Here is a 10,000-nt window from a genome sequence, read left to right as displayed (position 1 = left end):
GGTCGGCCCAATTTAAAACGGAGAATAGAGTGCTGCCCTCTGCGGGTGAAAACCTGGAAGTACGTTGGTTAATGATTTCCAGTTCACCCCGCTTGGTCAGGCCCACTCGGAGGCGGATAACTCCGGAACGCCGAGGCCGATTTCCTCCGGGTATGGCTCGTTGCGTGCGGCAGGAGGAGGCGCAGCGTACGGTACCGAGCACTCGGAGGTGCGGTGCTGCCCGCCGGAGTGACAGCGAAAGGCTGCGCACCGCTTTCCGCCTGGTAACTCGGCGTCTGTGAGACCGACCGACTCCGCTTTACCGCCGGAGCTAGAGTGGGGCAAGGGGCACCGTTGGGTACCGGAACGATCACGTTCGCACACCGTGAAGTCGAGTGCCGGGCCGCTGAAAGCGAGCAGGGTGCCACCGCTCGGGGCCCCGGTTTGTCCGTCCCACCCGGAGGCCCATATCTCCGGAAGGCACAGGCCGATTTCCTCCGGGTATGGCTCGTTGTATGCGGCCGGACCAGGCGCAGCGGACGGTACCGAGCACTCGGAGGTCCGGCGCTGCCCGCCGGAGGTACAGCGAAAGGCTGCAAACCACTTTCCGCCGCCTCCCTCCGCGGGCGTGAGACCGACGGTCATCGGGTTTGGTTCCGCGGCTCGAGCAGGACGAGGGGCAGCGAACGGTACCGGAACGAACCCGGTCGCACACCGGGAAGTCGAGTGCCGGGTCTCGAAACGGAGCCGGGTCGGCCCAGTTTAAAACGGAGAAGAGAGTGCTGCCCTCTGCGGGTGAAAACCTGGAAGTACGTTGGTTAATGATTTCCAGTTCACCCCGCTTGGTCAGGCCCACTCGGAGGCGGATAACTCCGGAACGCCGAGGCCGATTTCCTCCGGGTATGGCTCGTTGCGTGCGGCAGGAGGAGGCGCAGCGTACGGTACCGAGCACTCGGAGGTGCGGTGCTGCCCGCCGGAGTGACAGCGAAAGGCTGCGCACCGCTTTCCGCCTGCTAACTCGGCGTCCGTGAGACCGACCGACTCCGCTTTAGCACCGGAGCTAGAGTGGGGCAAGGGGCACCGAAGGGTACCGGAACGATCACGTTCGCATACCGGGAAGTCGAGTGCCGGGCCGCTGAAAGCGAGCAGGGTGCCACCGACTCGTCGGGCCAACTCGGAGGCTGATATCTCAGGAAGGCCGAGGCCGATTTCCTCCGGGTATGGCTTGTTGCGTGCGGCAGGAGGAGGCGCAGCGTACGGTACCGAGCACTCGGAGGTGCGATGCTGCCCGCCGGAGTGACAGCGAAAGGCTGCGCACCGCTTTCCGCCTGGTAACTCGGCGTCCGTGAGACCGACCGACTCCGCTTTAGCGCCGGAGCTAGAGTGGGGCAAGGGGCACGTTTGGGTACCGGAACGATCACGTTCGCATACCGGGAAGTCGAGTGCCGGGCCGCTGAAAGCGAGCAGGGTGCCACCGACTCGTCGGGCCCACTCGGAGGCTGATATCTCAGGAAGGCCGAGGCCGATTTCCTCCGGGTATGGCTCGTTGCGTGCGGCAGGAGGCGGCGCAGCGTACGGTACCGAGCACTGGGAGGTGCGATGCTGCCCGCCGGAGTGACAGCGAAAGGCTGCGCACCGCTTTCCGCCTGCTAACTCGGCGTCCGTGAGACCGACCGACTTCGCTTTACCGCCGGAGCTAGAGTGGGGCAAGAGGCACGGTTGGGTACCGGAACGATCACGTTCGCACACCGGGAAGTCGAGTGCCGGGTCTCGAAACGGAGCCGGGTCGGCCCAATTTAAAACGGAGAATAGAGTGCTGCCCTCTGCGGGTGAAAACCTGGAAGTACGTTGGTTAATGATTTCCAGTTCACCCCGCTTGGTCAGGCCCACTCGGAGGCGGATAACTCCGGAACGCCGAGGCCGATTTCCTCCGGGTATGGCTCGTTGCGTGCGGCAGGAGGCGGCGCAGCGTACGGTACCGAGCACTCGGAGATGCGGTGCAGCCCGCCGGAGTGACAGCGAAAGGCTGCGCACCGCTTTCCGCCTGCTAACTCGGCGTCCGTGAGACCGACCGACTTCGCTTTACCGCCGGAGCTAGAGTGGGGCAAGGGGCACGGTTGAGTACCGGAAGGATGACGTTCGCACACCGGGAAGTCGAGTGCCGGGCCGCTGAAAGCGAGCAGGGTGCCACCGCTCGGGGCCCCGGTTTGTCCGTCCCACCCGGAGGCCCATATCTCCGGAAGGCACAGGCCGATTTCCACCGGGTATGGCTCGTTGTGTGCGGCCGGACCAGGCGCAGCGGACGGTACCGAGCACTCGGAGGTCGGGCGCTGCCCGCCGGAGGTACAGCGAATGGCTGCAAACCACTTTCCGCCGCCTCCCTCCGCGGGCGTGAGACCGACGGTCGTCGGGTTTGTTTCCGCGGCTAGAGCAGGACGAGGGGCAGCGAACGGTACCGGAAGGAACCCGGTCGCACACCGGGAAGTCGACTAGCGGGCCGCCGAAAGCGAGCACGGGGCCCCGGTTTGTCCGTCCCACCCGGAGGCCCATATCTCTGGAAGGCACAGGCCGATTTCCACCGGGTATGGCTCGTTGTGTGCGGCAGGACCAGGCGCAGCGGACGGTACCGAGCACTCGGAGGTCGGGCGCTGCCCGCCGGAGGTACAGCGAAAGGCTGCAAACCACTTTCCGCCACCTCCCTCCGCGGGCGTGAGACCGACGGTCGTCGGGTTTGTTTCCGCGGCTAGAGCAGGACGAGGGGCAGCGAACGGTACCGGAACGAACCCGGTCGCACACCGGGAAGTCGACCAGCGGGCCGCCGAAAGCGTGCTCGGGTCCCCGGTTTGTCTGTCCCACCCGGAGGCTGATATCTGAGGAAGTCCGAGGCCGATCTCCTCCGGCTAACTCGGCGGGCAATGTGTCCCCCCCACCATCTTCGGCTGATTACCGTGGCTGGACCGGATCAAGGAGCAACGGAACCGTGCCAGAACGACGTCGGTCGGACGGCGTGAACTGATAGTGCCGAGGCCGGAAACCGAGCCGGAAATGTGCACCGATTTATTGGTCCCACTCGCAGGCCCATATCTCCGGAAGGCCGAGGCCGATTTCCTCCGGGTATGGTTCGCTGCGTGCAGCCGGAAGGGGAGCAGCGGACGGCACTGAGCAGCCGGAGGTGCGGCGCTGCCCGCCGGAGCTGCAAGCGAAAGGCTGCGCACCGCTTTCCGCTGGTTAACTCGGCAGGCCGTCAGGCCGACCGACTCCGCTTCAGCACGGGAGCTAGAGTCGGGCAAGGGGCACCGAAGGGTACCGGAAGGATCACGTTCGGACACCGGGAAGTCGAGTGCCGGGCCGCCGAAAGCGAGCTCGGGGCCCCGGTTTGTCCGTCCCACCCGGAGGCCCATATCTCGAGAAGGCACAGGCCGATTTCCTCCGGGTTTGGCTCGCTGCGTGCGGCCGGACGAGGCGCAGCGAACGGTACCGAGCACTCGGAGGTGCGGCGCTGCCCGCCGGAGGTACAGCGAAAGGCTGCAAACCGCTTTCCGCCTCCTCTCCCCTCGGGCGTGAGACCGACGGTCGTCTGGTTTGCTTCCGCGGCAAGAGCAGGACGAGGGGCACCGAGCGGTACCAGAACGAACCCGGTCGCACACCGGGATGTGGAGTGCCCGGCCCAAACCCGCTACCCCCCCCCCCCCCCCCCACCCGAAAGCGAGCCCCGGTTTGTGGATTAAAAGTGAAGCGGCAAAGATTTGTAAAACAGCGTGAAATGATGAACCAGAAGCCCAAAGTAATGGTGGGAATAAAAGTTCCGAAATGTGAAATGGTGAACCAGAAGTTGTGTGAACTGTTTAACCCAAAGTGGCAAAAATGGATTAAAAGGGGTGAAATGATCGACCGCAAAGCAGGGCAAGCATTAAACAAAAGCAGCAGCATTTTTTAAAAAGGGACAAATGGTTTACCAGAATCCCAAAAGAATGCTCAGAGACTTAAGTCCCAAAGGGGCAAATGGTTAACCAGAAGCTGGGTGAACTGCTTAACCCAAAGTGGGAAAAAGGATAAAAAAGGGGTGAACTGATCAACCAGAAGTCGACAACAATGTGCGGCGATTAAGTCTGAAAGAGGGAAAGGTTGACCGGAATGCAGGGAAATGATTAAACAAAAGCAGAAAAATTCAGTAAAAAGGGGCAAGTGGTGAACCAGAAGTTGGGTGAACTGCTTAACCAAAAGTGGGAAAGAGGATTAAAAGGGGTGAAATGATGAACCAGAAGGCGAAAGCAATGTGCCGCGTCGAAGTCCTAAAGGGGAAAAGGTTGACCAGAAAGCAGGGAAATGATTAAACAAAAGCAGAAAAATTCAGTAAAAAGGGGCAAGTGGTGAACCAGAAGTTGGGTGAACTGCTTAACCAAAAGTGGGAAAGAGGATTAAAAGGGGAGAAATGTTGAACCAGATGTCGAAAACAATGCGCGGCGATGAAGTCTGAAAGAGGAAAAGGTTGACCGCAAAGCAGGGAAAGCATTAAACAAAAGCAGCAGCATTTTAAAAAAAGGGACAAATGGTTTACCAGAATCCCAAAAGAATGCTCAGAGACTTAAGTACCAAAGGGCAAATGGTTAACCAGAAGCTGGGTGAACTGTTTAACCAAAAGTGGGAAAAAGGATTAAAAGGGGTGAAATGATTAACCAGAAGGCGAAAGCAATGTGCCGCGTCGAAGTCCTAAAGGGGAAAAGGTTGACCATAAAGCAGGGAAATGATTAAACAAAAGCAGAAAAATTCAGTAAAAAGGGGCAAATGGTTAACCAGAAGTTGGGTGAACTGCTTAACCAAAAGTGGGAAAGAGGATTAAAAGGGGAGAAATGTTGAACCAGATGTCGAAAACAATGCGCGGCGATGAAGTCTGAAAGAGGAAAAGGTTGACCGCAAAGCAGGGAAAGGATTAAACAAAAGCAGCAATATCTTTTAAAAAGGGACAAATGGTGAACCAGAATCACAAAAGAATGCTCAGAGACTTAAGTCCCAAAGGGGCAAATGGTTAACCAGAAGCTGGGTGAACTGTTTAACCAAAAGTGGGAAAAAGGATTAAAATGTTGTGAAATGATTAACCAGAAGGCGAAAGCAAAGTGCGGCGGCGAAGTCCAAAAGGGGAAAAGTTTGACAAGAAAGCAGGGAAATGATTAAACCAAAGCGGAAAAATTCAGTAAAAAGGGGCAAATGGTTAACCAGAAGCAGGGTGAACTGCTTAACCAAAAGCGGGAAAGAGGATTAAAAGGGGAGAAATGTTGAACCAGATGTCGAAAACAATGCGCGGCGATGAAGTCTGAAAGAGGAAAAGGTTGACCGCAAAGCAGGGAAAGGATTAAACAGAAGCAGCAATATCTTTTAAAAAGGGACAAATGGTGAACCAGAATCCCAAAAGAATGCTCAGAGACTTAAGTCCCAAAGGGGCAAATGGTTAACCAGAAGCTGGGTGAACTGTTTAACCAAAAGTGGGAAAAAGGATTAAAATGTTGTGAAATGATTAACCAGAAGGCGAAAGCAAAGTGCGGCGGCGAAGTCCTAAAGGGGAAAAGGTTGACCAGAAAGCAGGGAAATGATTAAACAAAAGCAGAAAAATTCAGTAAAAAGGGGCAAATGGTTAACCAGAAGTTGGGTGAACTGCTTAACCAAAAGTGGGAAAGAGGATTAAAAGGGGAGAAATGTTGAACCAGATGTCGAAAACAATGCGCGGCGATGAAGTCTGAAAGAGGAAAAGGTTGACCGCAAAGCAGGGAAAGGATTAAACAGAAGCAGCAATATCTTTTAAAAAGGGACAAATGGTGAACCAGAATCACAAAAGAATGCTCAGAGACTTAAGTCCCAAAGGGGCAAATGGTTAACCAGAAGCTGGGTGAACTGTTTAACCAAAAGTGGGAAAAAGGATTAAAAGGGGAGAAATGTTTAACCAGAAGGTGAAAGCAAAGTGCGGCGGCGAAGTCCAAAAGGGGAAAAGTTTGACAAGAAAGCAGGGAAATGATTAAACCAAAGCGGAAAAATTCAGTAAAAAAGGGGCAAATGGTTAAACAGAAGCAGGGTGAACTGCTTAACCCAAAGTGGGAAAAAGGATTAAAAGGGGAGAAATGTTTAACCAGATGTCGTAAACAAGGTGCGGCGATGAAGTCGGAAAGAGGGAAAGGTGGACCGCAAAGCAGGGAAAGCATTAAACAAAAGCAGCAACATTTTTAAAAAAGGGACAAATGGTGAACCAGAATCCCAAAATAATGCTCAGAGACTTAAGTCCCAAAGGGGCAAATGGTTAACCAGTAGCTGGGTGAACTGTCTAACCCAAAGTGGGAAAAAGGATTAAAAGGGGTGAAATGATTAACCAGAAGGCGAAAGCAAAGTGCGGCGGCGAAGTCGTAAGGGGAAAAGGTTGACCAGAAAGCAGGGAAAGCATTAAACAAAAGCGGCAACATTTTTTAAAAAGTGGCAAATGGTTAACCAGAATCCCAAAAGAATGCTCAGAGACTTAAGTCCCAAAGGGGAAATGGTTAACCAGAAGCTGGGTGAACTGGTGAACCAAAAGTGGGAAAAAGGATTAAAAGGGGAGAAATGTTTAACCAGAAGGCAAAAGCAAAGTGCGGCGGCGAAGTCCAAAAGGGGAAAAGGTTGACAAGAAAGCAGGGAAATGATTAAACCAAAGCGGAAAAATTCAGTATAATGGGGCAAATGGTTAACCAGAAGCTGGGTGAAATGGTTAACCGAAAGTGGCAAAAAAAGATTTAAAGGGGAAAAATGATTAACCAGAAGTCGACAACAATGCGCGGCGATGAAGTCTGAAAGGGGAAAAGGTTGACCACATAGCAGGGAAACGATTAAACAAAAGCGGCAACATTTTTTAAAAAGTGGCAAATGATTAACCAGAATCCCAAAAGAATGCTCAGAGACTAAGTCCCAAAGGGGAAATGGTTAACCAGAAGCTGGGGGAAATGGTTAACCAAAAGTTGCAAAAATGATTAAAAGGGGTGAAATGATTAACCAGGAGGCTAAAGCAATGTGCCGCGGTGAAGTCTGAAAGAGGGAAAGGTTGACCAGAAAGCATTAAACAAAAGCGGCAACATTTTTTAAAAATTGGCAAATGATTAACCAGAATCCCAAAAGAATGCTCAGAGACTAAGTCCCATAGGGGAAATGGTTAACCAGAAGCTGGGGGAAATGGTTAACCAAAAGTTGCAAAAATGATTAAAAGGGGTGAAATGATTAACCAGAAGTCGAAAATAATGTGCGGCGATGAAGTCCTAAAGGGGAAAAGTTTGACCACAAAGCAGGGAAAGCATTAAACAAAAGCGGCAACATTTTTAAAAAAGTGGCAAATGATTAACCAGAATCCCAAAAGAATGCTCAGAGACTAAGTCCCAAAGGGGAAATGGTTAACCAGAAGCTGGGGGAAATGGTTAACCAAAAGTTGCAAAAATGATTAAAAGGGGTGAAATGATTAACCAGGAGGCTGAAGCAATGTGCCGCGGTGAAGTCTGAAAGAGGGAAAGGTTGACCAGAAAGCATTAAACAAAAGTGGCAACATTTTAAAAAAATTGGCAAATGGTTAACCAGAATCCCAAAAGAATGCTCAGAGACTAAGTCCCAAAGGGGAAATGGTTAACCAGAAGCTGGGGGAAATGGTTAACCAAAAGTTGCAAAAATGATTAAAAGGGGTGAAATGATTAACCAGGAGGCTAAAGCAATGTGCCGCGGTGAAGTCTGAAAGAGGGAAAGGTTGACCAGAAAGCATTAAACAAAAGCGGCAACATTTTTTAAAAATTGGCAAATGATTAACCAGAATCCCAAAAGAATGCTCAGAGACCGAGTCCCAAAGGGGAAATGGTTAACCAGAAGCTGGGGGAAATGGTTAACCAAAAGTTGCAAAAATGATTAAAAGGGGTGAAATGATTAATCAGGAGGCTAAAGCAATGTGCCGCGGTGAAGTCTGAAATTGGGAAAGGTTGACCAGAAAGCATTAAACAAAAGCGGCAACATTTTTTAAAAATTGGCAAATGATTAACCAGAATCCCAAAAGAATGCTCAGAGACTAAGTCCCAAAGGGGAAATGGTTAACCAGAAGCTGGGGGAAATGGTTAACCAAAAGTTGCAAAAATGATTAAAAGGGGTGAAATGATTAACCAGGAGGCTAAAGCAATGTGCCGCGGTGAAGTCTGAAAGAGGGAAAGGTTGACCAGAAAGCATTAAACAAAAGCGGCAACATTTTTTAAAAATTGGCAAATGATTAACCAGAATCCCAAAAGAATGCTCAGAGACTAAGTCCCAAAGGGGAAATGGTTAACCAGAAGCTGGGGGAAATGGTTAACCAAAAGTTGCAAAAATGATTAAAAGGGGTGAAATGATTAACCAGGAGGCTGAAGCAATGTGCCGCGGTGAAGTCTGAAAGAGGCAAAGGTTGACCGGAAAGCATTAAACAAAAGTGGCAACATTTTTTAAAAATTGGCAAATGGTTAACCAGAATCCCAAAAGAATGCTCAGAGACTAAGTCCCAAAGGGGAAATGGTTAACCAGAAGCTGGGGGAAATGGTTAACCAAAAGTTGCAAAAATGATTAAAAGGGGTGAAATGATCAACCAGAAGTCGAAAATTATGTGCGGCGATGAAGTCCTAAGGGGGAAAAGTTACCCAGAAGGCAGGGAAATGATCAAACGAAAGCAGCCAAAAAATTATTAAAAGAGGGGAACTGATGAACCAAAAGGTGAGAAACGGCCCGCAGAGACTAAGTCCAAAACGGGAACTGGTGAACCGGAAATGATTAACCAAAAACTAAGTCCGAAGAGGGAACTGGTAAACCAGAACTGAGTAACCCGATTTTTAAAATTAATTATAAATGGGGAAACGATTGAGCAAAAGGCGGAAATTAAGTCACAGGGACCAGGTCCGAAAGGGCAAGAGGTTACCCCGTAGGGGGCATTCGTCAACTCAATCTGAAAATTTTGAAGGCAAATCTGACCAAAATGCGGAAATCGGACCACACCGCGAGGGGCGCCATTCGACGGGGCAGGGGTAGACGCGTCGAACGGTACCTGAAGGTCCCGGCTGCGACACGTGAGTCCGGAGATATGGCCAGTCAAAGTCTGATGGGAGGTACCGAAGCCGAAAAATCGAAACGCGTTTGCGGCGATTCGGTGTCAGAGAGTCGGTCACGAATTCAAATTCGTCCCGCTGATTCGCCAATTGCCAGCCGGTTCCGGGGGGATTGGCGGGGTACCTGCAGGATAGTAAGAGGTGGCATGTCGAGACTTAGCCTGTTTACCAGACTTGTGTCTAGCGCCTCCAGGTCTGCAGAGACCGACCCGGGCTGCCGCCCAACCGACTTTTAAGCCTTTTGGGAGTGGGAATTTTTCCCATTTTTCCCCATTTTTCGGGTTTTTTGGTCGGGCTTGAAAACGGCGGCCCCGAGGCCTCCCGGGGCTGGCGGGCTTCGGCTCCCTTGCGAGAGGGTCCGAATTCCACCCGTTTAAGCCCAGAAAGGAGTTCGGAAGTCAGTCGGTCGAGGGAACCCCTTCGGAAGTCCGACGGGGATGGATTCGGCCGGCGTTTCGGATCTCCGGTCAGAGGATTCCCCCCCTGGGCGGGGGGGTGCGAGTAGCTGCCGGCAAACGGTCCCTTGCACTTGTGGCACAAAAAGTCCGAGCACAGGTTAATGAGTTGGCCGCGGAAGCCCCTATGCCGAAATGAGAAAGCCCCCGTTGCGGGGATTTAGTGACGCATCTGCGGCCGGAGGTGGGAGGCCGTCCTGCCGAATTGACACTTGTCATTCGGGCACCTAGGGATTGGTCGGGTACCCGGAGATTTTCGAGAACACGATTTTCAGAGCTTTCTCTGACAGCCCAGGTGCACTTTAAGAGTGCCTGAAAAAGTGACACTTGGCAAAAGGCTCTCAATTTCAAAGCGGAGACCTTTACAAGAGCACTCGGAAGTCACCTGTCAGCATTTAAAGCTACATCAGGCGGCAATTTTCGAACTCTTTGTCAGTCTGAAATCGTGTTGAG

The sequence above is a fragment of the Heptranchias perlo genome, unplaced genomic scaffold (genome assembly GCF_035084215.1).
Source record: "Heptranchias perlo isolate sHepPer1 unplaced genomic scaffold, sHepPer1.hap1 HAP1_SCAFFOLD_818, whole genome shotgun sequence".
In the NCBI taxonomy this organism is placed as follows: Eukaryota; Metazoa; Chordata; class Chondrichthyes; order Hexanchiformes; family Hexanchidae; genus Heptranchias; species Heptranchias perlo.
The sequence above is the reverse complement of the archived record's forward strand: the minus strand, read 5'-3'. Positions refer to the sequence as shown.